The sequence below is a fragment of the Puma concolor genome, chromosome D3 (genome assembly GCF_028749965.1).
Source record: "Puma concolor isolate L17-30 chromosome D3, mPumCon1.1.hap2, whole genome shotgun sequence".
NCBI classification, from domain to species: Eukaryota; Metazoa; Chordata; class Mammalia; order Carnivora; family Felidae; genus Puma; species Puma concolor.
This window is the reverse complement of record NC_141678.1, coordinates 58,866,791-58,890,470: the sequence shown is the minus strand read 5'-3', so window position 1 is coordinate 58,890,470 and position 23,680 is coordinate 58,866,791. Positions and strand designations below refer to the sequence as shown.

At 52.0% G+C, this 23,680-nt stretch overlaps 1 protein-coding gene and 1 long non-coding RNA gene across 51 annotated transcripts in view; one reads left to right on the top strand and one right to left on the bottom strand.

Annotated features, from left to right (window-relative positions):
* CELF4 (CUGBP Elav-like family member 4) overlaps positions 1–23,680 on the top strand; it is a 298,102-nt gene that overhangs the window by 35,715 nt on the left and 238,707 nt on the right. The gene's annotated exons all lie outside the window — the stretch shown is intronic.
* Positions 5,453–7,747, bottom strand: LOC147575591 (uncharacterized). Its single transcript, XR_015242734.1, has 2 exons — positions 7,448–7,747; positions 5,453–6,244 (listed from the first exon to the last, which is right to left on the bottom strand). It is a non-coding gene; the product is annotated as an uncharacterized LOC147575591 (long non-coding RNA).

The window sequence follows — 23,680 nt, the reverse complement described above, 5'->3', positions numbered from 1 at the left end:
ACAAGGCAGCAGGCTGTCTCACCTCCTGGAATGCCTCTTCTTCCAGTTCCCCTGCCTCCATTCCTCTCTCCAGCTTCCTCGATGTGGGAGCTGGTGCCAGACTGTTTGGATGCTCCCTTGTTTATAGGCTTCGCTGAAGACCTGCCATACTCCATCCAGCCAAGACTGACGCTAAGGTCAAAGATGGTATCTGCAGGCTGAAGGGCAACTCTACCGATGTCATCTTGGATGGAGCACTAGATAGGGAGCTCCGTGTCCTGGCCACCTCTCAGGCTCACCGGGTGAGAGGATGAAGTCAGGATCATCCATCCAACCACTTCCTGAGAACCAGATACATGCATTAGGTCATCGGTTCTCCCACAAACACTGGGAGGCTGGAACTGTTACTATTCCCATTTTACAGATGAGGGCACTGAAGCACAGAGGGACTTCCCTGGTCAACAGCAGTCTTGCGGGTATGGTTCTTTTTTGTTGTTGTTGTCATGTGTATTTATTTTTGACAGAGAGAGAGAGAGAAAATGCAAGCAGGGAACGGGCAGAGAAGAGAGGGAGACAGAGAATCCCAAGCAGGCACCGCACTGTCAGCACAGAGCCCTACTGAGGGCTCGAACTCACAGACCATGAGATCAGGACCTGAGCCAAAATCAAGAGTCAGACATTTAACTGACTGAGCCACCCAGGTGCGCTGAGAGTCTGGTTCTTAACCCCGTGCTGAACCACCTTCACATGTGGGTCCTACTCTAGAGCTCAGTCCCCTAGAAAGCAATTGTGGGATAAAAAAAAATAAAGGGATGAGCTAAGAGCAGATGGCTTGTTTTTTGTTTATTACCTACTTGAAATTATGTCAGTTAGACTCCAAGTTACTGATCTACAGAAGAATAACGGCAAAAGGGATGGTTTGGTACAGTGGGGGGAAATGCTGAACCAGGAGGCTGGGGGGCTGAGGTTTTTAAATTATTATAAAAATAACCCACACACAGTAAAAAGTACAAAGGGGTATATAATGAAGCGGGATTCTCCCTCCCATTAGAGACCCCATCCCACTCACCAGAAGGAGCAGTTTTTTGGGCATTCTTCCGGAAATATGTCAAGTACAGACAGGCACATGCAAACACACCCACAGACACTTTCTGTTGTGGGAATTGGAATATGCTCCCAACGTTGCTATGCACCTTGACCTTTGACTTTCCATTAGATCTCGGACCTTTCCAAGTCAGCATGCCTGAGGATCAACTTACTCCATTTAGTAGCTGCAGAGTATCTAGTTGTCCAGATAGTCAGTAATTTATCACAGCCAGGTCCCCACAGACAATTAGGTTCTTTCTAGTTTTGTTTTATTTTATTACAAATCACACACAATCAACATCTTTGTGCACATCTGCTGCACATAGGCACGCTTCCACCTGTAGAATAAATTCTTCCAAGTGAAATTATTTCAGTAGATTTGAGCATTGTACATGTTGACTGACATTTGCTTCCAAAGAGATTGTATCCATTAAGCTCTCATTAATTTTTTTGGAGCCCTATTCTCCCAAACTCCTTACTGACATTGTGTCTACCCAGAAAACAATTTTTGTCAAGACTTGGGTTTCTATTCCTGCCTTGACACCAGATATGAGGCCTTGACCAAGTCACCCTGCGGTCTGGGCCTCAGCTGCCTCATTTGCGACCTGAAGGTCAGACTAGCTGATCTGTAAGGATCCCTTCAGCTCTTCCTGTCTGTGATTTTAAGTGTATCTATCCAGTGGCTGCAGTGTGTTAAACTCTGCTGAACCCCTGATTTCTCCCAGCCTAAACGAATCTAAAATCCGGTTGGGGTATAGAACACACCCTGAGAAGGAGCCCACTTGGGAGAGCCTGAAATCAAGAGTGAAGTTGAGTGGTTTAGTCCACAGGCTTGTAAAGGGTCAAGGAGAGCGATGTCAGGTGTCTATGGCCAGGGCGGCTCCTTGGAAGCAGCACTTTTGTGGAAGCAGCAGGAAAATGCACAGAGATGGTCTGTTGTAGATGACAAATGACAATGGGAAACATTTTATCCCGCTCCTTCCCAGATCCTGGGAAGCCAACCCAAATCCACTCTCTCCCCATCTACCCCACTATGGGTTTGTTTTCCCACAGGGGACTGAAACCCGTGTCTCCCAGCGTGGTTTGACGTTCCAGCTCCCTAAGGATCAGGTCCTACACCAGCGGTTTCACTACGTACTGGATTCTTTATAGAAACATCAGTTCAGTTTGCTGTTTTTGGGGGGGGGGTGGGAAATTCTACACATAAACCTTGATTAACCCAAGTTCTCAGAAAATGGAAGATTCTAATTAATTCTGTTTTCTGGGTCATATAGGGTAAAAAGGGTTTGGAGGAGGCTCAAGGTCCCTGTCGGCTTCAGTCAGCCCCTGCTGGTGACCCCTGTCCAGCGAGGTCCGCATACTGGCCACCTCTGCAGGCAAGGCTTCCAGTAGCCAGACATTGTTGCGGGTTGAAAAGATGAGTTCAGGAGCCGTTTTGGGCTTTGGTATGCTCTACGAAGCACAGAGCTTGCTGTCTTCTTGATACTTGCGCTCATTTGCCAAGGGCTTGGCTCATCTTCCTGAAACAGGAGTGGGGACAGTGGAAAGAGCATGTGCAGTGGGTGCAGGGTCCTCCTGATGTTATGCTATGTGGGGCTCACATATGTTAAGAGTATTGACCATGGTTTGTTACAGACGGAGAGCCTTTTAGTTTAACTTTCCACACTATAGATAAGGAAACTGAGGCCCAGGGATGCAGGGTGGCTTGTTTCAGAGCTCTCAGAACATTGGGGTGGTGACCACATGCTACAAGTCAAGCTCTTTCAGGATGGACAGGTTGAGTGACTATCCCATAAAGGGCAGAGCTGGGGCTCAAACTGTACCCACTGGGCACCAAATCTTTCCCCAGAAGGTTCCCAAGGGCCCAAAAATCCCTTCTCTCTGGGCTTTGGAACCTGTTTGTCAGAAGGGGGACCTGCAGTCTATATTTTAGAGGGCACCTCACATAACCCTGAGGTGGGCTGTTGGTATGAAAGATGTCCCTCTACGATAAGCTGCTTTCAACAGTCCAACTAAAAATCAGCCTTAAAGAATCATCATATTTTTCATGCAAGTGACTGTAGCCCAAGTCTCCCCCTCCCAAGCATGGAGCACTGGCTAGAGGAGCTGGAAAATCCTTGCCAGTCCCCACAGGTTATAAGCAGTCTCACAGCCAGGCAGATGTCAGTCACCTCTCTAGGTGTAATATCTACCTCCTTTGAAGGGTGCTTGTGAGTTGAAATAAAATGTACCTTCTAACACCTTTAAAAAGGCTGCCTCACCCTAAGACCAGGCATAGTCCTATTCCTGGCCCTGCTGCTGTCTGGCCATGCCGTGGTTCTCTGCCACTATTCCTCCAGAGCTAAAGAGAAGATACAATCATTTCCACGCCACCTACCTTCCAGAGCTGCGGGGATAATTGAGGTCAGTGGTGCTCAAACTTCAGTGCTCTTCAGAGCCCCTGGAGGGCTGGTTAAACACAGATGGCCGAGCCCCTCCCCAGAGTTTCTGATTCAATAGATGGGTAAGGCCTGAGAATTTTGCATGTCTAATAGATTCCTAGTTGATGCCCATGGGCCCATACTGCAGGTCTGGGGCCACCTTTTGAGCACTGTGAACAAGGGAACTTGCAAAAGGGATTTTTATTATTAAAAAATGCAGGACCCTTCTTTAAACTAAAAAAGTACTATTTACTCAATTCCAACACCATATCTGATAAATTTCAATTTCATCAATCTCATTTGCTCATCTAAGAACCTATGGAAATTTTAGGAGATATTATAGACCAATCAGCTAGTCACCAAATGAGCCCACACCTGACAAATGAGCCTACTCCCTCCCCACCCTTTAGGAATGGTCAACTCAAGAAACCAGAAGACTCTCTTCTCCACACCCCCCCCCCCCCCCCCCGCACAAAAAAGCTTGTTCCCATCGAATACATGTCTGGCTCCTACACGCCCCTCCAGCTGTACAAACCTGGTCACAGACACCCAGAACCCACACATACACAAACATGCAAGGTTGCTCCCACCCCCTCCACACACCCTGGAAACCCACCTGCGAAAAGGCTGTCTGCGGTGAGCACAACTGGCTCCCCATCTAGATGTGGGGGTCCTCTCCTAACATGGGGCTATTGTCTGAGTTAGAAGGAACAAATTAAAAATGGAAAAGATTCCCAGAAGTCATTAACCCCAAATAAGAAGGGCCTGATGTTGGTTCCTATTGGTGAAGACACGTGTTAATGGGCATGAAATCTGGAGGGAGGGCCATTGGCCTAGGCTGGCGGTGGCTGTCGGCGGCAGGGGCAGTCACCACAGGGCTTGGAGCACTCAGGGGCGACGGGCAGCTGGAGCCACCCTGTGGCCAGCTCAGGAGGGAAGGGGAGGCAGAGAAACACAACAGAAAGGGTGGTCCCACGAGCAGGAGGCACCGAGGAAAGAGGAGAGATTTTAACAAAGAGAAAAAGGAGGAGGGCAGAATGAGAAAGGGAGGGCTGGAGATCGAGAAGCCCCGGGGAGAGGAAGGGAGGCGCAGACAAAGACAGCGGCAAGCCGACAGCGGGATGGACCCACGCCGCCAGACTGGAGCGTCCCAACCCCGGCCCGCTGGGGCTCCTGTCAGCTGCTGAGGTCACTGACATTGACCCCCTGGGGGCCACGGCCAGAGCGCACAGGGAGCAGGAGCGGAGCGCGGGACGCGGCTCGCCACCCCCAGGGGGCGATGGCCGGCGCGGGGGAGGCGGATGGAGGAGCCCACTCTTTTTCTTCTCCTCCCCCCTCCCTGCCCTTAATGGCTCGGTAATTGATTGGCCCCGCGTCCTATTTTCACCGCGGGCGGCCGGCGCCAGAGGTCGGCTAATATCAATATTTCCCGCGGCTGCTCCGCGGTCTAGATCCTCCTGCTCCAGGCCGCCCCGCCGGCCGAGAATTTACCTTTGGTTTAACAAGAAGTGGGAGCTGAGTCAGGGATTAGGGCTTGTCAAGTCAAGTCAACACAAATAAAAAAAAAAAAAAAAAAAGAGGGGGGGATGGGGAAAGAGGAAAGACATTCGTCAACTCGGGGAGCAATCACGACAGCCTGGGGTTAATTGTGGGAAGGAGGAGGGAGGAAGCCAAGGAGGGAAGAGGCGGCGGCAAAGAGGCAGGGCAGGGAAGAGATGAATGAGGAGGGAGACAGAAAGGGATTTTAAAAGACCATGGAATCCTTATTCCTGTGGTTGGCATTTGAAGCCATCTGTAATTGGCCATTTTCCTTCTTCCCACCCACCTTGTCACCCCGCAGCCACCAACACCACTCACACAGGCACCCCTGCAGCCTGACCCATTTCCTTACCTCTCCCTCCCCCATAATATTTTCTGGTCCTACTTTAAGTGGCTCTTTCTCTCCAACCAGATGTGACTCATTCAAGGCAGAGAGAAGAACTAACATTTATGGAGTATTGCTGTATGCCAGGCACTGTGCCAGGTGATAATCAAATATTAGCTCATTGAACCTCCTCAACAGCCCAGAAGACAGGCTCCATGGGTGCAGGGCAGGGACTGTCCACTCCCCTCGATGCACAGCACCCGGCTTCCTTCGTGTAGCTCATTCACAGTGGCGATGTGTTGAAAGATGGAATAAACGTACAAGCAAACGGCAGCCAGCCCATGCAGCACAGACACTGTGGACGCTCGGTGAGCCTGAGTGGGTTGCCCAAAGCCATACACTGTCCTCTCTTCCACTCCTCCTGTCTTCACTTCTTGTTGAGTGATTACCTGTAGATGATTCGTTTGTGGCTCTTTATTAAAGACGGTGTAGAGACTCACGTTCCGCACTGGGATGCAGGACCAGGAGGTGGTGGCAAGAGACTTTGTGAGACAAAGAGCAGGGCAGCCAAGAATACCGTCCAAGTGGGAGTCCTCTTAGCAAACCATGGGGATCTCCACCTGTCCCTAGGCCCCATTCTGCCCACAGCCCGAGCTGCAGGAGTCTGTCGATGAGCATCCCATGAAGTGCCCGAATTTCCCAGGACCTCACAGGGCTAACGGTACTCCCCCAGCAAGCCTGTCTCCCCAGGCTGGATCACCAAACTTCTTATCCTCGGTCAGAACTGCGCTTGTGTGTCTCAGGATCTCAGAGCTGGGGCAGCCTGGGGATTGGAACACATGGTGGGTCCAAGTGGTAAACAATGACACTGGTTCCTCCAGGACACTGACCTCACCTGCAGGGGAGGTAGGGGGTATGAATAGATTTCCTGATACCCCAGAAGAACATCTGGGGTCCCTGTGAACCCTGCTCCTGGCCCCAAGAGACCTGAAAGAGGGTGAGTGGATCCAGATCAACTCTGACCTTTCAAGAGCTGCCCAACAACTGAATCTCTTAATGCTTCTGCAGATCCATGAGGTCCCTGTGTCTGTTCCTACTCTGATCTGAGTACTGAAGGCTCCCAAACCCAGCACATCTGCACATGTGCCCTGCCACACAGTGAGCCCTCAGGGAAACAGAAAGAGGAAAGCTAAGCAGTCCCCACCCCCACGTTCCCAGTCTAGTTGTAGAGAACAAACCTGTGCACTGCCAACCAATTACAGAACAATGTAAGGGGGCGTTACATCATCCTGTGGTTCTTTACACTGAGAATTCAGCAGAGTTCAGAGACAGAAGAGCGCAGTGTGGCCGGACTGATTGGGATGGTTTTGTGGAGGAAGGGGGACAGGGAAGGGGTGAACGCAGTGCCAGAAACTAGAGGTGGATGGAACTGATGAAGGGACCTGGGAGACTGGAAGTTACCCTGTAGAGTGATCTCAGAGAGGCTGGAAGGAAGCCAGAGAGCAGAGATATATGGCCCCAGGGCCTTCAGTGGGCCCTGCTGCCCCATCAGCAGGTATAAAGTGAGGATGGGGCCTCCGTGATGGCCTGGGGCTCTGTCAAACAAACAATCCTGCGCCTGTTGAAAATTCCTCAGAGCCCTCCCTCAGCTCTTCTCTCAATCTCCCTGCTAATGTGAGTGAGGAGCATCATGACTTTTACAGATATGATTCATTGCCCCCTCCAACACACACACACGCACACACACACGCACACACACCTCTATCTTGTCCACCTGGCAGAGTCTTAGCAGACAGATAAGTATATTTCTCCTTGTGGTTGATTCCCGGATCCCAATCTCAGTCCATCCCCCATCGGTGTCAGCTCTCTCCCTGAGTCCTGGTCCGGCTAGGGGCATAGGGAGATGTGTGCTCCCTGCTGCCTGGGGCTTATGCCTGGCGCAGGCCAGCATAGAAGAAGCCAAGTTGGTCACTGTGCTAAGTGGTAGACAGTGGAAGGCAAGGGCAGGCGTACAAGGACAGGAAGAGGTTGCAGGGATCATAAGAAGTGGGACCAATTTAGAACATAATCCAAGAGCTGCCCTTTAGTGAGGTCTCACCACTCTGTGCTAGCCACCGGCTTCCATGAACTCCCTCAGTCTTCACATTTCTACCAGAAGGGAGGTGCTGTTTCTCTTCTCTTACAGATGGAGAAACAGAGGCCACAGGAGGTTAAGAGCAGAGGTTAGTGGCAGAGACGGGGTTTGACCCCTGGGCTGCCAACTTAGGAGCCTCAATTCTTAAACTCACTGGTGCTGTGTGATGATAACCTGCTGTAACCAGGTGGCTGGAGAAGACAGCAAGTCCCTTTGTGACTTCATAAAGAGGGAACTCAATTTTCCCGTATTCCAGAGGGGGTACGTGAGATGGTGTCCCCTGCTCTCTGTGACTGTCACTCCTTCGGCCCTCCTGCCTGCTTGGCAGGATGAAGGACAGGTTTTCATAGGCAGACAGGAGAGGCCAGGGTCATCGCCGGCAAAGGCTCACCCAGCGCTGCTCCTGCCGCCCAGACGTGTGCTCTGATCGTCCGCTGAAAATGTCACGCGGGAGACAGGCACGCTCTGATCTTCAGAGAGCTGCGGTGCATCTGTGATGACATGTGGGCATCAAGATTTGCATATTTATTATAGATAAGCTGTCAAAATGTATGTTGTCAATTTCACCTTATACTCCAGATTTAATGGTGCGCGTAAAGGACAGAAAATCTTTAATATTAATATTAATATGATTTTAGATTATAAGACCGCATTGTAGATATCAATCAGCCAACCCTTAAGGACATGTCACTCGAGTTGATATAGTTTATAGAAAATTAATGTAATCCATCCTGTATGATCTATTACAGGGGCATGAAGAGAAAAAAGAGCGTGTGTGCTTGGGGCGGGGGCTGGGGGGCCATTATTACTTGCCACAGTTCTCCATACGTGCTCATTTGTGTTCGTGCCTGATGTTTCAGGAATTGGCGGATTTCAGACTCGGCACGGACCTTGGGGATCCGCCATGCCAATGCTGTCACTTTGCTAGGAGGAAAGGAAGGCCCAGCAAGGGGAGTGATGGGGCCACCGTCACTCAGCTTGTTGGTGGCAGAGGTGGGCCTGCGCTTTGTGAGGGCTCTCTGCACGTTGCCCAGTGTGCCCCGTGACTCCCTGATATACTCCCATCCTCCCCCTCATCCCCAGTTATAGGAGGCTGCTCGGGAAGGTGGCTTCTTCATCTGTTTCAAAAGATTCCAGGGATCCCCTGGTCTTCGAAGGACTCCTCCCCTTGAAGAGGGGCCTGCAGGGCCTTGGCCATGGACAGAAGGGCTTTCCTGGTGATTGCAGAGGTGCCAGGATGGTCTCAAAGCCCCCACTGCTCACTCTTCCCGTGTTCTGACACCTGAGGCTTTGGCACTGACACTCTTCTTACTTAAATCATGGACTAAACATCTATTAGGGGCATGGCAGTATGATGGGAATAGAGTGACCACCAAGAACTGTTCTCTCTGGGTGGGAAGGGATAATCCCAGGAACGTCTTAGAACCTGGGCTGAAGCCCCTGCCCCAGCCCGAGGTGGTGCCATCAGCATTAGTTAAGCCCTAGGGTTTCTGAAATGGACCTTTTTGTTCCCAAGTGCCACCCAGGCTAGATGAGGCCTCCAGGGAGCAGCAGTGGCTCCTGGGCTCCCAGCTCTGCTCTCAGGTCCTGTTGTCCCCACTGCCTACCCAGCCACCCACACCCAGCTGCCTTCAACCATGCAGAAAAAACTCAACTTTATTTTCCATGCAACCGCCCAAAGTCTATAGCCCTCTGCCAGCTAGGTCAACAGGTAACCCAAAGCCCATCCAGATCTGAGAGACCAGCTCCAAAATCTGTTCCCTTAGTTGCTCAGCTATAAGACAATGGCTGACCAAATAGTTCTTGTCTAGGCCTTCATGTCTACACCATAAAATGCAAATGAAAAGACACACGCTGTGTACCTCACACACTGTTGGGCACGACCCGAGAAAGGTGGCAAACACATACAGCACCAGGTGTGGTTTCTGCAGCTCCGGGTCTGGAACCCTGGCACTGCTGGACAGTAATGTAGACAGAAAGGAGGGGCTGTTCCCGGGAGCTTCAGTTGGGGGGGATGGGCAGCCCACTCTTCTGGGGTGAGGCTCAGCTAATCCGGGCGCCCAGGGCTTGAGGGGAGAAAGTACAGACTAGGGAACATGAGAGACAGTATCCCTGGTCTGCAGGCCTCCACTTCTCCAAGGGCCTCAAGTTGGCTCTCTGGAAGCCCTTACCTTACCCAAGGATGTGGAAGCAACAATATGTTGGTTCCTGAATGTCCACAGTAACCCCCTCACAAGGCTCAAGAAAACACCTGGTCTCTCCCCAGGCTTCCAGCCCAGGAATCTTCCCCTCAGCCCAGGCCCCAATCCTTGCTCAGTTTCCCCCGTTCACTCCCTCTCCCTCTCGAAGAATCAGGCAAGTCCTGGTCATGGTAGTTCACGACGGTGGGGCTTATAAACCTCCCATACTTCTTATCGGAAGTAAGACCAGGCCTATCAGGGCTCCATAAATCACAGAGGCATAGAGGGTGGGCGAGGCCCAGGCCACTGGGGAGACACAGGGACCTGAATGGACCCAGCCGGATAGACACGCTCTGGGCTGCACACAGATCTCAGCATCTTACTTACATACCACAGCAGATGATCAACACCTGAAGCATTTTTCATCCTGTTCAGACTACAAAAGCTTCCTCGGATACTTCTGTGTTAGTGATTCCGTACAACGGCAAAATGCTGATAGGAGAATTTTTTTTTTTTCTTTTTTTAATCTTCCACCAAAGGCTGGGAGAAAGATGACCCAGAGAAGGGGGAGGGAAGTACAAATGAAGCCAGACAAAATGAGGAAGGTATGCCATCCTTGAGCACGCTTTTTCCCAGGAAATGTAGCAAGTCATTGCTGGAGACTGGGAGAGTGTGGCCATCCCTACTAACCCTGTTGGCTCAGAAACCCACCAGGCTCACCCCATCCCTCTCTTCTCATCACCTGCTGCTCTGGGGCCCAGCTATTAAAGGTTTAAAGTGGAGTGAGTGGGGACAAACCTGAGCATCCAGGAAGAGAGGAAACACAGGTGGGGCCAGGGCGGCAGCCCTGCTCTGGCCAGGCTCCCACACTGCCCTCCTCTCTGTGGGCTCTTAGCACCTCCAAGGGGAAGTAACAGGAGACAGTTCTTGGCTCCCTCAAACTCAAGGAGTCTTAATCTGATGCTCTCAGCCTCCTGTGGGTGTGGCGGATGGTGGAGTAGGGGGTGGACCATGATCAGTTTTAAGAGATCTCGTGATCCCCTAAAATTGTATGAAAATGGCGTATGTGTGCATGTATGCCTACATGTGTGGGTATATTCGTGCCTGTGTGTGTACTGGGGACATTTTTCCAGGAAGAATGCCTTCAGAGTCCCTCAGATTCTCAAAGGGCAAGGGACTCCTCTGAACCATTAAGGAACCCCTGGGCTTTCCCTCCAGCTGCTGAGCTGTAGAGTCAGGGCCTCATGAGGCAGGCAGTGGGCTGCCCGGTGCACAAGGCAAGACCCTGCGCTTCGTAAATCAAACTCCAGCCAGAACAAGATAGCTTGCCGGTGATAAGGGTGGGAGGTGTTCTCCAGGGCCCGGCAGCCAGTGGCGGATGAGCAGGCTTTCTGTGTGGGAAGGGAAACCGGAAGGGCATCCCAGCGGGCTTTGGCTCTGAGCATGTGGCTTTCTCGCAATCTCTCGTCCTTTGTGCCCCGTGGCCTGCCAGGAGGCTGTTTTCTCTCCCTGACCCCGTCTGTTCAGCTCTGTGTTACCAATATCTGTTTTTATGTATTCTTGGGTCCCCTTCCTTCGTTTCCTCCATTAATACTTCTCGTTCAGGGGAGGATAAACAGGGTCATAATCACGCCATAAAGTGAGCCACAGGCTGCGTGTCGCTTATTGCCCAGGGGTCTGCTAATTGGAATTTATAAAGTTCAATAAAAACTATAATCCAATAAGGGCTGAAAGTCTTCTTCATTTATCTTAGGGGTAATATTCTCCCTGCCCGCCCACCCGCCTGCCTGCCTGCCAGCCAGCAGGGAGGCCAGGGCACAGGGAGCAGGCACCAAACAGGCCTTCCCAGGGGGCCACAGAGTTCCTAAGAGTCGCTGGCCCTGAATCAACGGCAGGGTGGCCAGCTAAGGGAGAGTGGAGGGCCCAGTGGGGGCAGCTCCCACCCAGTCAGACATGGTGGCCACACCTCAGAGGCTGGGAGACCTCTGTAGGTAGATAATGTCGTAGCATTATCTTTTATACCATTACAAACTTTCCCGGTTACAGCTCCCCCGACCCATGCAATTGCCTCCCCTCCGACCCCCAGCCTCTAGAAGAACTCAGGCAATCTACTGTAGAGAATCCTGTGTAAGGGTGTTAGGTGCAAACCTGGGATTGAAGGTGCCTTTCCTGTCCCTGGCCTCAGGAGTTCCCACAGAGCAAAGTGCCACGGTCACCGCATGGCATATACCCACCCAGAACTAGAGCTGTCTCAGTCACCCAACCTGTGCTCTATTGGCCACCCCCCACAGTGAGGGAGGCAAGAGAAGGTGGGGAAAGGGGTTCCCACAGCCAAATGGAGGCTCTGCGCCCTGAAGACAGTTAGAGAAATATGTCAGACAAAGCGGCAAACTAGCATTCTGGTTTGCCCCAGGGACACAGAGGTTTCCCGGACATGTGAACTTCCTGCTAAAACTGCAACAGAAGAATGGCACAAGAGGGCACTGTCTCCGACGTGGGCTGAGTGGTGGGGAAGGCAGATGGAGCTCACCTCCACCAGGCACCTCCTGGGAGGACCCATCACCTCTGCCTGTAGCCATTCTGGAAACATCACCTCTCCCTAAGTACCTCCTGCAAAAACCGTGGAGTTTCCCATCACCTTCCAGGAAGCCCTCATTTGAAAAATAAAATGAGTGCCCTCCAGCAGGAACACACCTGCACCCCAGTTCCAAATGCAAACAGCTGGCCCATTGCTGGGAAAGCCAGGGCTCCAGGCACTCTGCAAGTGGGAAGAGGGGCAGGGCTCTCAGCCGCTGATGCCAGCCTTCCAACCAGAACAGAAAGAGGCCACGACTAAGCCCCACGGCCGTCGGGGCTTACTGGGGACTAGGTGGAAGGGAGAGACCTATAGAGCCGCTGCCCCCACCAATCCCCATGCTGGGCTGGGGAGTGTGTGCATGTGCGATGCCAAAAGTAGATGGTGCAGCCGCCACAGCCTCCCAGGGCCCCACAGTCTCACATGGAGATAACAGAGGCCAATGCAGCTCTTGGGGGAGGAAAGGTTGGTCAAGAGGTGAACCAAGGAGGAGAATCCCAGTGACGTACCCCAGGTGCTAAACTTCTCAGAGAAGGGGACCCGACTTGGTCTTTGGGCTCCAGAAGGAACTCCAGGAAGAAAGAATGTCTACAAGTGATGGAAGAATGGTCCAGGAGGGTGGGGCAGAGCCCTGCAGCAGAGGGAACAGCACGTACCCGGGTCTGGAAGAGGGCAGAGGGGAAGGCATGGTGCACCGGGCAGGCAGGGGCTGGGGCCTCTGCGCTAAGGAGAGTGCAAAGTCAGGAAATGATTTTTTGCCAGAAGAGGCATCTTTCCACCTGAGAACCAGAAAGATCTAATACCCTAAACCCACCTAATCTGTCTCCAGCCTCTCTCCCCTTACCCTTCATACCCTCATCATTCATTCATTCATCCATTCATTCACTCATTCATTCGTTCCACCAAAGTGCATCAAGGGCCTCCAGGTACCCAGCCCAGTCCAGGTGGCAGGGTCCCGGCAGTGAGGAAAGCAGACCGAATCCCTGCTTTCCCATGGGGTCAAGTGTCCTCATCCAGATCATCCACCCTGGGTCCTGCCTCTGCTCAGGCCGTTCCCGTGCCCTGGCACGCCTTTCCTTTTCTCCACCCAGTCCAGGCTTTTCAAGCTGGGGATCCCCACCCGCTTTGTGAAACTCCATCTGCCCTTTCTGATCATCATCTCTCTTCCCCTAGTGAAGCAGCAGGAGCAGCAGCAGCCAGGGCCCACTCTCCCAGAACTCTCCAGGCCCCAGGCAGGAGGGCGGAACCCCTGTCTCTAACACTACTGCTGAGGCACTGATCCGGCACCAGCCTTCCCTACCCTTCCCTTCAGACTGTCAGCTGCATGAAGGAGGGGTCCCTGCCTCCCTCCAGTGCTGTTCTCACCATGCCACCTCCACTAGTTCAGAAGGAAAGAGAGCATGACTCATGACTCGTGCTTTAAGCTCCCTTTGGAGGGTGGGCCAAGAAACGCCAATTCCTACTACTTCTGTGCGGGAAGCCTTGGCCAAGGGAAAAAGGCCTTGAGAGGATGAGATCCTCAAGGAAGAAGGTCAGGACGGGCAGAAGGCTGGCGGGGGTGCAGAGAGATGCACGGAGCCGGGGGAGGAAAACTTGTTGCATCGGGAAATGATGAAAAGCAAAAACAAAAAAAGGGAATAAGGGAAGTCACTGGGAGAGGCAAGATGGAGTGTAATCTGAACCACAAACCCACCTCCTCCAGGCTCTGGAAGGCTTTTACTGTACTATAAAAACCACTGCCGAACAGCAAGCCTGCTTGATGACAAAGAGAGATAATTGGCTCTCATGCAGATTTAAGCCCAAAGTTATCAAATAATAATAGCACGCAGAAAGAGACACAGGCAAATGGGCCTGGAGAGCCCGCTTCTTCCAAAGGACGAGGATTTGTTAAAAGTATCTAAATTATGCTCCTGCAATGGAACAGGGAAATGGGGCATTTTTTTAAAGAAAGATTTTCTTTTAATGCTTGGATACATTTTTAAAAGTTCCTTTATAATTAGGGCTGTAATTTATATAATTTATTTTTAAAATATCCTTTTTTTAATTTCCACCCGGTCCAGTTAAAGTTGAACTGAAAAGCCCACAGTAAATGATTTTTTTAATAAAACCGTTTAAAGGAGCCCCAACCTGAAGCGGAATAGATATGTGGATTTTCAGAGAAGAGGGGGAAAAAATCATATATTGAAAAAATAAATTTCCTAACCCATTTTACACCCCAGATTTTATTACCACTGGAAGGTTTTTAAAATTCTAATTCCCTGTGCTTTCCTTAAACTGTTTGTTTACCACCAGGGGGGCTCCTTGGCTTGGGACCAAGAGCTCAATGGGTCAGCTTCGGATCAGTTTCAGATGCCTGGCCTAGGCAGTTTCACAACCCCCCTTATCCCTCATGTGATTTGTCTGTTTCTGCATCTACCTCCCTCTTCAAGTGAACTCTGAGCCCCCTAAGATCAATACCATGCTAGAGGGAGAAATCTCCCTTCTCCCCTCTTTATTTTTTTTTTTTTTATTTTTTTTTTTTTTTAAATTTTTTTTTTTCAACGTTTATTTATTTTTGGGACAGAGAGAGACAGAGCATGAACGGGGGAGGGGCAGAGAGAGAGGGAGACACAGAATCGGAAACAGGCTCCAGGCTCTGAGCCATCAGCCCAGAGCCCGACGCGGGGCTCGAACTCCCGGACCGCGAGATCGTGACCTGGCTGAAGTCGGATGCCCAACCGACTGCGCCACCCAGGCGCCCCCCTTCTCCCCTCTTTAACACCCAGCACTGAGCTATGCATACAGTAGTTGCTCAATAAGTGTTTGCCAATGATGTGCCACACTATGGAGAGGCCCTAACCCGCCAACCGAGTGAAGGCCAGAAAACCTTCACAGGGAGCTGCGGTTCCTGCTATAACACCCTCTTCCTGACAGAGTGGTGAGGAGGTCATCTTTTCAGTGTTTAACCAAGGAGCCCCTCAGATGTGGGTAGAGGAGCCAAGAGCAGATCACTTGAACACCAGGGACAGAGAGCATAAGGGCTGTGGTTGTTTTGGCCGGGTCAGATGGGGCAAATGCAGAAAGAGGGACCAAGAGGAGCTGTCAACTAGACACACCGATGCCCCCCTCTTTCCAGGGACTTGCCCTGAGCATCTCCTATGTTTGCTGGGCTCAGCAGAACCATCACCTAAGAGATGCCCGCTCCATACCTATCAGAATGTGTGTGCACAAACATCTACACATCACCCGTACGAAGGGACAAACTTAGGTCCCCATGAACCAATCAGAGGACACACAGGAGAGGTAGTTACGACTGTAACTGTCATAGCCGACAAGGGATGGAAAGGTTCATGAGCATTTACGGGAGGCTCTGTAGGAGGAGGGGGCATTGGAACTCGGCCTGAGAGCACAGGTTGGCTACACCTAAGCATAAGGACCAGGCAGAGTCTTCGTTCTGGAGGCTGGGGGCAGTATGAGCACAGGCCTGATGGTGGGAATGAGCAGTGTGAAGAGCCTGGTAGATGAAGCTGAAGGTTGGTGAAGCAAATGTAAGGATGGAGAAAATCAAACCCGCTCAGTAACAGCAGCCCATGCCCCGGCCAGGGATTCTCGGAGGCTTTCTCTTTGAGCAGGAGAGCTCTGCTCTAGTTCACACTGCCTCTCATCCACAGACACACGCTTGCTGAACCCTTACAGGACCACAGAGATGCCCATAAGGATGAAGTTTGCTCCCATTCCTGGGCTGCTCCCACCCTTTCTGGGGGGCCACCCCACCTCCCAGAGGACAGACAAGCACTGAATGAGAGAGCCTGGCAGGCGGCAGGGACAGGCCATTACAGCTGGAGCAGCCCTGGCAGGCTTCTTGGAAGAGGGGAAACTAGAGCTTCCCCTTGGAGGATGAAGGGATCCACACTGGAGCGTGGAAGGGAGGGTCTCTGTTTCCTTGAGGTCTCCACAGTGAGACCACAGCCAGTTCAGGTGGGCAGCAGGTGGTGGGACAGGTGGAAGTTTTCTCCTCTCTTACTGAACCCCTGGGGGAGACCCCACCCCACCTTTCCCAGCCTCTGCAACCCCTTCCTTATGCCATTAGCTCCCTGCTCCTGCCAGTATGCACCCATGGCCCCCAAAGGCCAGTAAGTCCTTCTGCAGGGAGAAGGGGGTTTCCTAAGAAGACCAAGGCAAGGAAGAGGAGAGGGAGGAGGAAAGGAGAGAGAGAAGGAGGAAGAGGAGGAGGAAGAGGAAGAGTTTAATTGCCTTAAAGGAAGCTCCCTTGGTAGGGCTTGTACGGGGTGCTGTGGCTTAGCAGGAAGCCGTCTTGGACCGTGGGTCCTCTTGACCGTGCTTCTGTGCATGCTTCCCACCTAGATGCCTGGCTCTTCCCAGTGCTTGGGACGCTCATCAGCAAAGTACGAACTGTAGCTGAGAGACACTAGGAACAGTAAAGGGGCTGAGGAGTGACTTGAAAACAGGTCCTTCCTCAGAATACCACTGGAGGGTGGAAAACACCCTCCCTCCCGGCAGTCCCTTGCTTTCCCAGCCCAGGCAAGGATACAGTAGCACAGGTCCCCAGACTGCTGCTTCGTTGCCAAGGAGACAGCAATTACTCTGAGAGTTGTGTAGGGTTTTTCTGCCTTTCCTTCTTTCTTTCTTCCTGTGTTTAAATTCTGGGCCTGATGAACTGCAGTTGGCCTGGCTGTCCCCTTCCTCCACCCCCCAGCCCCTGCCCCCCAGCCGCTGACTCTGCATGAAAGGTCAGAAGGGCTGTAAACAGTTGCCTTCCAAAATGACAGATGCCCCCTGCTTGGGGTAAGCATGGCAGGAGAGAAACCATTTGTCAAAGTATTTATAAAGTGGGTGGAGATGCTGAAGTTGTATTCCCTCCAGGTTAAAAAAAGAAAAAGAAAAAAGGCAGAGAGCCACGAGGGAAACAAGAATCCAGCAACTTCTCTCACGACCCACTCTCCTTTTTTACCAGCCGGAGATGGGTATGAGTGTTCTGTGCCTGCAGAGATGAACAGACCTGTGTGCCTGCCCTCTGCGTGTTCACAGTTTGGGGGAGACTCACACCTGGGTAGTCAGAGGCAGCGTACAGGGTACGAGATGTGTTAGATGGGTGTGTGACACCAAGAATGTCACAGGCTGAGTTGGAGGAGAGCAGGCGTGGCATAAAGGGGTCTGGGCCTCATGTCCCGGGGGAGGCCCAGAGCCCGCTCTGTGGCGGAGGGAGTTCTGCTGGGGTCACCAAGGAGGTCTGGAGGAGTATGAGAACCCCAGAGCAGAGGCACCCTCAGTGCCCAGATGCCATCCCTATACGGCAGACCCATGCCAGCTCTGGGGAAGAAGGACAGTGTTTCTGCAGTACTTTGGCCAGCTAGGCCTAAGTAGTGTTCTGTTGGGTTGGGGCAAGGGTGTACCTGGTGCACCCTGAAAATCCAGGCTAGGATATTCCGCTCCTGTGTGGGGGACAGAGGGCAATGCCGTGTGCTTTAATGTGTTAATTTCCCCCTGATGCTTTCTTCCCTTTCCTCTTCTTTTTCAAAGTAACCATTATCCATTTTAAAATGTGCAATTCAGTGGCATTTAGTACAATCGCTATGTTGTACAATAGCCACCCCATCAAGTTCCGAGACATTTGTATCACCCCGAAAAGAAACCCCAAATGCATTAAACAGAGCATACCGATTAATCCATTCCTACCTCCTCCTAGTCCCTGGCCATCCCTAGACTTCCTTCTGTTTCAAAGGATTATGGACTGCATGTTCTTGATGTTTCATATGAGTGGAATCATACAATATGTGACCTCTTGTGTCTGGCTTCTTGCACTAAGCACATTTTCAAGATTCGTACATGTTGTGGCATGGAGCAGAATTTCCTTCCTTTTTATAGCTGTGTAATATTCCATTGTATGGCCAGATCACATTTTGCTTATTCATCACTTGATATAAATTTGGATCGTTTCTACTTGGGGGTTACTGTGAATAGTGTTGCTGTGAATATGTTTGTACAAATATCTATTTGAATGCCTGTCTTCCCTTCTTTGGGGTGTAATTGCTGGATCATATGACTGATACCTTCTTACTTTTTTGTGAAGCTCCAGGCTGACTTTTCTGTTGCAAAGTCCCCAACTTGATTCATATTAACTCAACACTTATTGTGTGCGTACTATGTATCATGCCCTCCCTAATTCTAGGAGCTACCCTGTCTGATAAATTGTAACCCCATTTTATAGATGACAAAGTTGAGGTTCGGATAGACTAGCTCTTGGGCCATCCAACTGAGAGGTGCCAGAAACTTAAATGCCATTTCCTGGATCTTTCTACCACATCACACATGGCTCTCCCACATGGCCAGGGCACCCAGTGCCTGGATATCCCAGTTTCATGGTACTCATTGAAGAACCTGAAGTGTCTAAGTGTTTAATTCCACGTGAGATCAATATCCTCTAGATTCTACTATAGACAGGTAGCTGCAGGTGCTAATATTTTTTTAATTGGAGGGGAGGACATAAAATTGATGGCATTCTTCCACGAAATTCATTTTTGTATAAGTGAGTTGGGGAAAAGCAAACTGAAGTCCACTTCAGTGGCTGAAGCCTAAGCCCTGCCAGTGTGGGGAGACTGGTGTGACCTCAGAAATGTCAAGATGGGACTTTGGGGTGGAAAGACCACATCATGGCGGGAACAGCACCAGCAGAAATCTCAGGAGGCAGAAGAACGGGTGGAGGCAGCAGCAGAGGTGATTCTAGGAGGAGGTGAGCTGCAGACTGCAGAGACAGCTGTTCTCTCACCAAGGATAGAGACAAATCTCAAGGTTTGTGCTGGCAAACGCAGAGTGACACGGCTTGTCCCTGAGGGAAAGGACCCTCCCCACCTCCCACTTCTGCTTCCCCAGCCAGGAGAACATGGTTAGCTAAGAGGACCCACCAAGGGCAGTGAGGGGCTTCAAGCCCCCAGGCCACCAGACCACCTTTGCTCACAGCATGACCTTGAACAGCATACTCGCAGATGTGATGGGAGCAGCTGGCTCGCGTCCCCTGCGGCTGCACCTGTGGCATTTGTCAGCCTGGAGTACAGGCATGCCCCACCGATGCATACTTAGTGCCATCCATCAGCCCTGCAGGAGGTGGGGGGGGGGCACCACTCCACACTTACCTCCCTAGCACTCCACCCGACCCCCACCCTGCAAAAGACCTCAGCTGCTGAGTGCGTGATGAGACCACAGCCCCAGACCTGGACACCTGCCCTGTAATTCTGTCAGGCAATTAGCACAGCAAATGGGCCCAGAGGGCCCTGCCTGTAGGGAGTCGCCCTCCTGCCTCCAAATGCTTTCCCCTGGCTCAGGCCATGTGCTGATTCCAGACTGATGTTGCACACACACCGCTCCCTCCCCAGTGCTTGCAACCAGAATCTCCATTAGCTCCACCGCCTCTGGTGTCTTAGGCGTTTGAGGTGCCCCGATCAAACCCACCCTGTCTCACCTGCCAGGGCAACTCAGCACCAGATTCCAGCCAAATCAGGGATGAGAAATAAGAGAGGGAGGAGCCCAGATGAGGCCTGCCCAGAAACTCTGGGGAGAAGATGGCCACTCTTGCAAACAGCAAGAGGGAAACACAGCAAGTGATGATGGAGTTGTACTGGGCAGGGGCAGGGTGGAGAGGAGAAACCCACTTTGGAGATGTTGGTGGGATAGGTGAGATTGAAGGAGGAGAATATAGAACTCCCAAATTTCTGGCTTGGGAGTGCCAATCACCCATGTGAGGGAGTCCAGGACCAGGGCAGGTGTAGACAAATAATGGGTGCCCTTTTGCTTGGGTTGAATGTGAGGCGCCATGCGTCCTCCAGGCCAAGATGTTCACCAGGGATGGTGTATCGGGGAGATGGACACCAGGTCGCTGTGGCTTAAGGGCCATATAGGAACCACCGTGATTTCAGATGAAGAGAGTGAGGGGCAGGGACAAGCAGGTATGATACCAGGTCTGCTCTCAGTGAGTTGACTTCTCACCAAGAAGCCAACATGTAAATTCCTCGAACGTGGAGACTCGACTCAGGGGGATGACGGACACCAATGTCACAATGGAGGCAAGGTGAAGAAGTATGTGTTGATTTGGGAGGAAATAGGAGGTCACAGAAGGTTTTAAAGCAAGGGAGTGACAGATCCGAAGCTGGCCTGAGATTGAAACACTGAAGGCCAAGGGACAAATTAGGAGGTTATTGTAATGGCCCAGACAAGGGAAGATATGTCAGGAGATAGCAGCCAGGAGCTCGCCAGGAGCTCACAAGGAGAGAGGTGAGATTTCTGTCATTAAGAATAACCATATAGCACAGTTCTATGCAAATGTAAAAGCCCCTCATCTAAGGGGAGGGGACAGGGAAGAGGAAGCTTTCCCACCCCGGGCCCAGCTCTCATTCAGATGAGAGGAAAGGGTCTCAGGGGCCTTGGGCAGGGTCCCAGGGAGCAGAGGAGGCCATGGCCATGCTGGACTAGGACCCACTTAGGTGCTTTGAGCCACCAGGTCACTTGTCCAGCAGGTTAAGGAAGGTGGGAAACAGCAGTCCCAGGTCAAACCCTGCACAAGCCCTTCCTGGTGACCGTGACCTTTGGCAGATTATTGCATCTCTCTGGTCCCTCATTCTCTTATCTTGAAACTGTCCATTTAGGAATGTGAGCTTTCCTCACTCGTTTGCACCTGTCACATGGAACAAGGGCGCCTGGCCATCTACCTCCCAGGAAGTGAGGAGCAGTGAGGTGGAGGATAGGAGGGAGCTTAGGAGTTGGAAAAGTGCTCAAGGAGGAACCAAACTTTTTTTTTTTTTTTTAATTTTTTTTTTTCAACGTTTATTTATTTTTGGGACAGAGAGAGACAGAGCATGAATGGGGGAGGGGCAGAGAGAGAGGGAGACACAGAATCGGAAACAGGCTCCAGGCTCTGAGCCATCAGGCCAGAGCCTGACGCGGGGCTCGAACTCACGGACCGCGAGATCGTGACCTGGCTGAAGTCGGAGGCTTAACCGACTGTGCCACCCAGGCGCCCCTGAACCAAACTTTTAAAAGTTAGAAGGGCCATAAAACACGAGGCACCGGATGTTTTTCTCCATTTCCCAGGGAAGCTCCATATCGTTAACGCGCTGCCGCTCTCTGATGGGTGGTAGGCGGCTGCTGGGACCGGGGACCCTGAGTGGCAAAGGCAAGCAGCAGCAGCAGCGGGTGAGGGAAGAAGAACCTTCCAGGCCTGCAAGGTATGGGGCCTGTTACCCAGACACAGCTCAAGTTCAGGGAGGTCACCAGGCCCATGTTGGAGCATAAAACTGTTCCAGGTAGCTGGACCACCCTTCCCACTTTCCTCCCTGCCCTCTTGCCTCCTGGGGATGGCATGAAATGAGGTGAGGGGTAGATGGGTTTTGGGAAGTCACCCCTGTGCCCATGTAGGGGCCCATGGCTATGGCACCAGTGGGCCCCTCCTGGAGACTGGGGTAGAGGAAGCCAGTCCTGAGTGAGGACCTTTCAAGGGACCCTTCCAGGTGATCCAAGTGAGGGCTTGACCTCTGGGGAGCTGGTCTGTCCACATCTCCCTGTGTAGTGGGTTTTTTGCTTGGCTGTGTTTTCCCCAAACAAGCTTATACAATTAGTTTCTTCTTGTTTCCTAAATTATTTTTGCCGCTGCTAATTATTTCACACTCCATATACAAGAGTTATTGGGGTGGGTAATGGGAAGCAAGGGATCGTTTCGTGGGAGCATCGTGGGCTCCGGGACATGCAGGCAACTTTGATTTGTTTTTCTGCTCATCCACCGCCTGAGAGAAGGAACAGAGAGTGCTGAAAGAACAGGGGGGCAGGGAGGGGACGGGGAGGGGAGGGGGAGACACTGCGGGGCTGAGGCTTTGAAAGGCACAGCCTGCCCACAGTCTGGGAGGGAATAACTGCTGATGGGCCAAGGCCACCGCCCTACTGCCCCATGGAAAGGATAGGCTCCAGGGCAGCTCAGGGAGGGCCACATAATCCACAGGACACCTTTGCTTAATGACATCACAGGAGGGACATGTGTGAGGCCTGGCAGCTGCACTGGGAGATCCACATGTGTCACAACAGGCCTGCCTCAAATCTGTTATGCGGTTTGGAAAGTGGGGCTCAGAGAGGTTAAGGAACTCACCTGAGATCACACAGCCAGGAAGTGGTAGAGCTGAGACAGGAACCTAGGTCTGTCTGATGCCAAAGCCTGCATCTCTAACTGCCCTGCTCCCTGCCTGCTACTAGCGTCCTCTTTGTTCCCAAGGAAGGATGTTCCTTGGGGTGCTTCCCTGGGAGGAGGGTGCTTACCTTAGTCAGGAAGGGCTTGGCTCCCACCCTCACCCCCACTTAGCCCCCTCAAGCCCACTGTGCCTGAGCCCCGGCCAGAACAGGTGTACCCACTGCCCTCTTCCCCACAGGGCACCGCCTGTGACGGTTGTGTCCTTTTAAGTTTAGCTCTGATGAAAGGAGGCTCGACTTTTTCTAACGAAAATTAACCAGGAGCTTATATGAGGAAGCAAAACTAGAAAATGTAAGAGCTGCTAGAAGGAAGGGTGTGCAGAACCCAGACCGCTTTCCTGATGCTGTGGGTCGGCCCAGCTGGCAGGGCTCGAGGGTCTCAGACAGGTGAAGCCACTCACGCACTTAAGCTGGAGACGGGTCTGGCACCCTCCTAAAACAGCTGCTTGCTCCTCTCCCTGACCGTCCCTTGGGGACCCCCGAGGCCCTCCCTCACCTCATCAGGCTCAGCCTGGCTGGCCCTCAGCTGCCTGGGGATGCATGCTCCTGTGGGCCCCAGGCCTGCAGTGACCACTCTCCACTCCCCACTCGGCTCAGGTTCGTTCTCCACGAGGAAGCTTCTTACACTAGCCAGGTGCTGGAACTGGGACTTACTCTACTGACACTGAATGATGTCTCTGGTCCCAAGCAACACTCTGGTCTCGCCTCTTGGTGCTCTCCACCTTTCATCAATGCACCACAGCCGAAAACAGAGCCACTGAAGTAGGTGAGGCAACGTGGAAAGGTGCTCAACGATGTCCCTGGCACCGGAAAGTGCTTCATCATGCTGGCGGTGACTGGTGCACACCTATTCACTCACAGCTAACGCTGACTGAGGCTGCACTTAGTACACGCCGGGCCTTTTCTAACACTTGGCATGTATGTTCTCATTTAAAACCCTCAGCAACCCGGTGGGGTGAGGGCTACTCATCTCCCGTTTTACAGGTGAGGAAACTGAGGGAGGAAGGGGCTAAGAAACCTGACCCAAATCCCACAGCTAAAAGGCGATAGAGGCAAGCAGTGTGCAAGCCCCATTCCTAAGCGCTGCCCTGCATTGCCTTCGAGTGGCAGAGGCCGCACAGACCAGCTCATCCAGCTCCCCTCCCCGCCTTACACATAAAGCTGCACGTACCCCCGAAAGGAAGGTGGCTTGTCCCTGGGAATAACCCATTTTCTTGA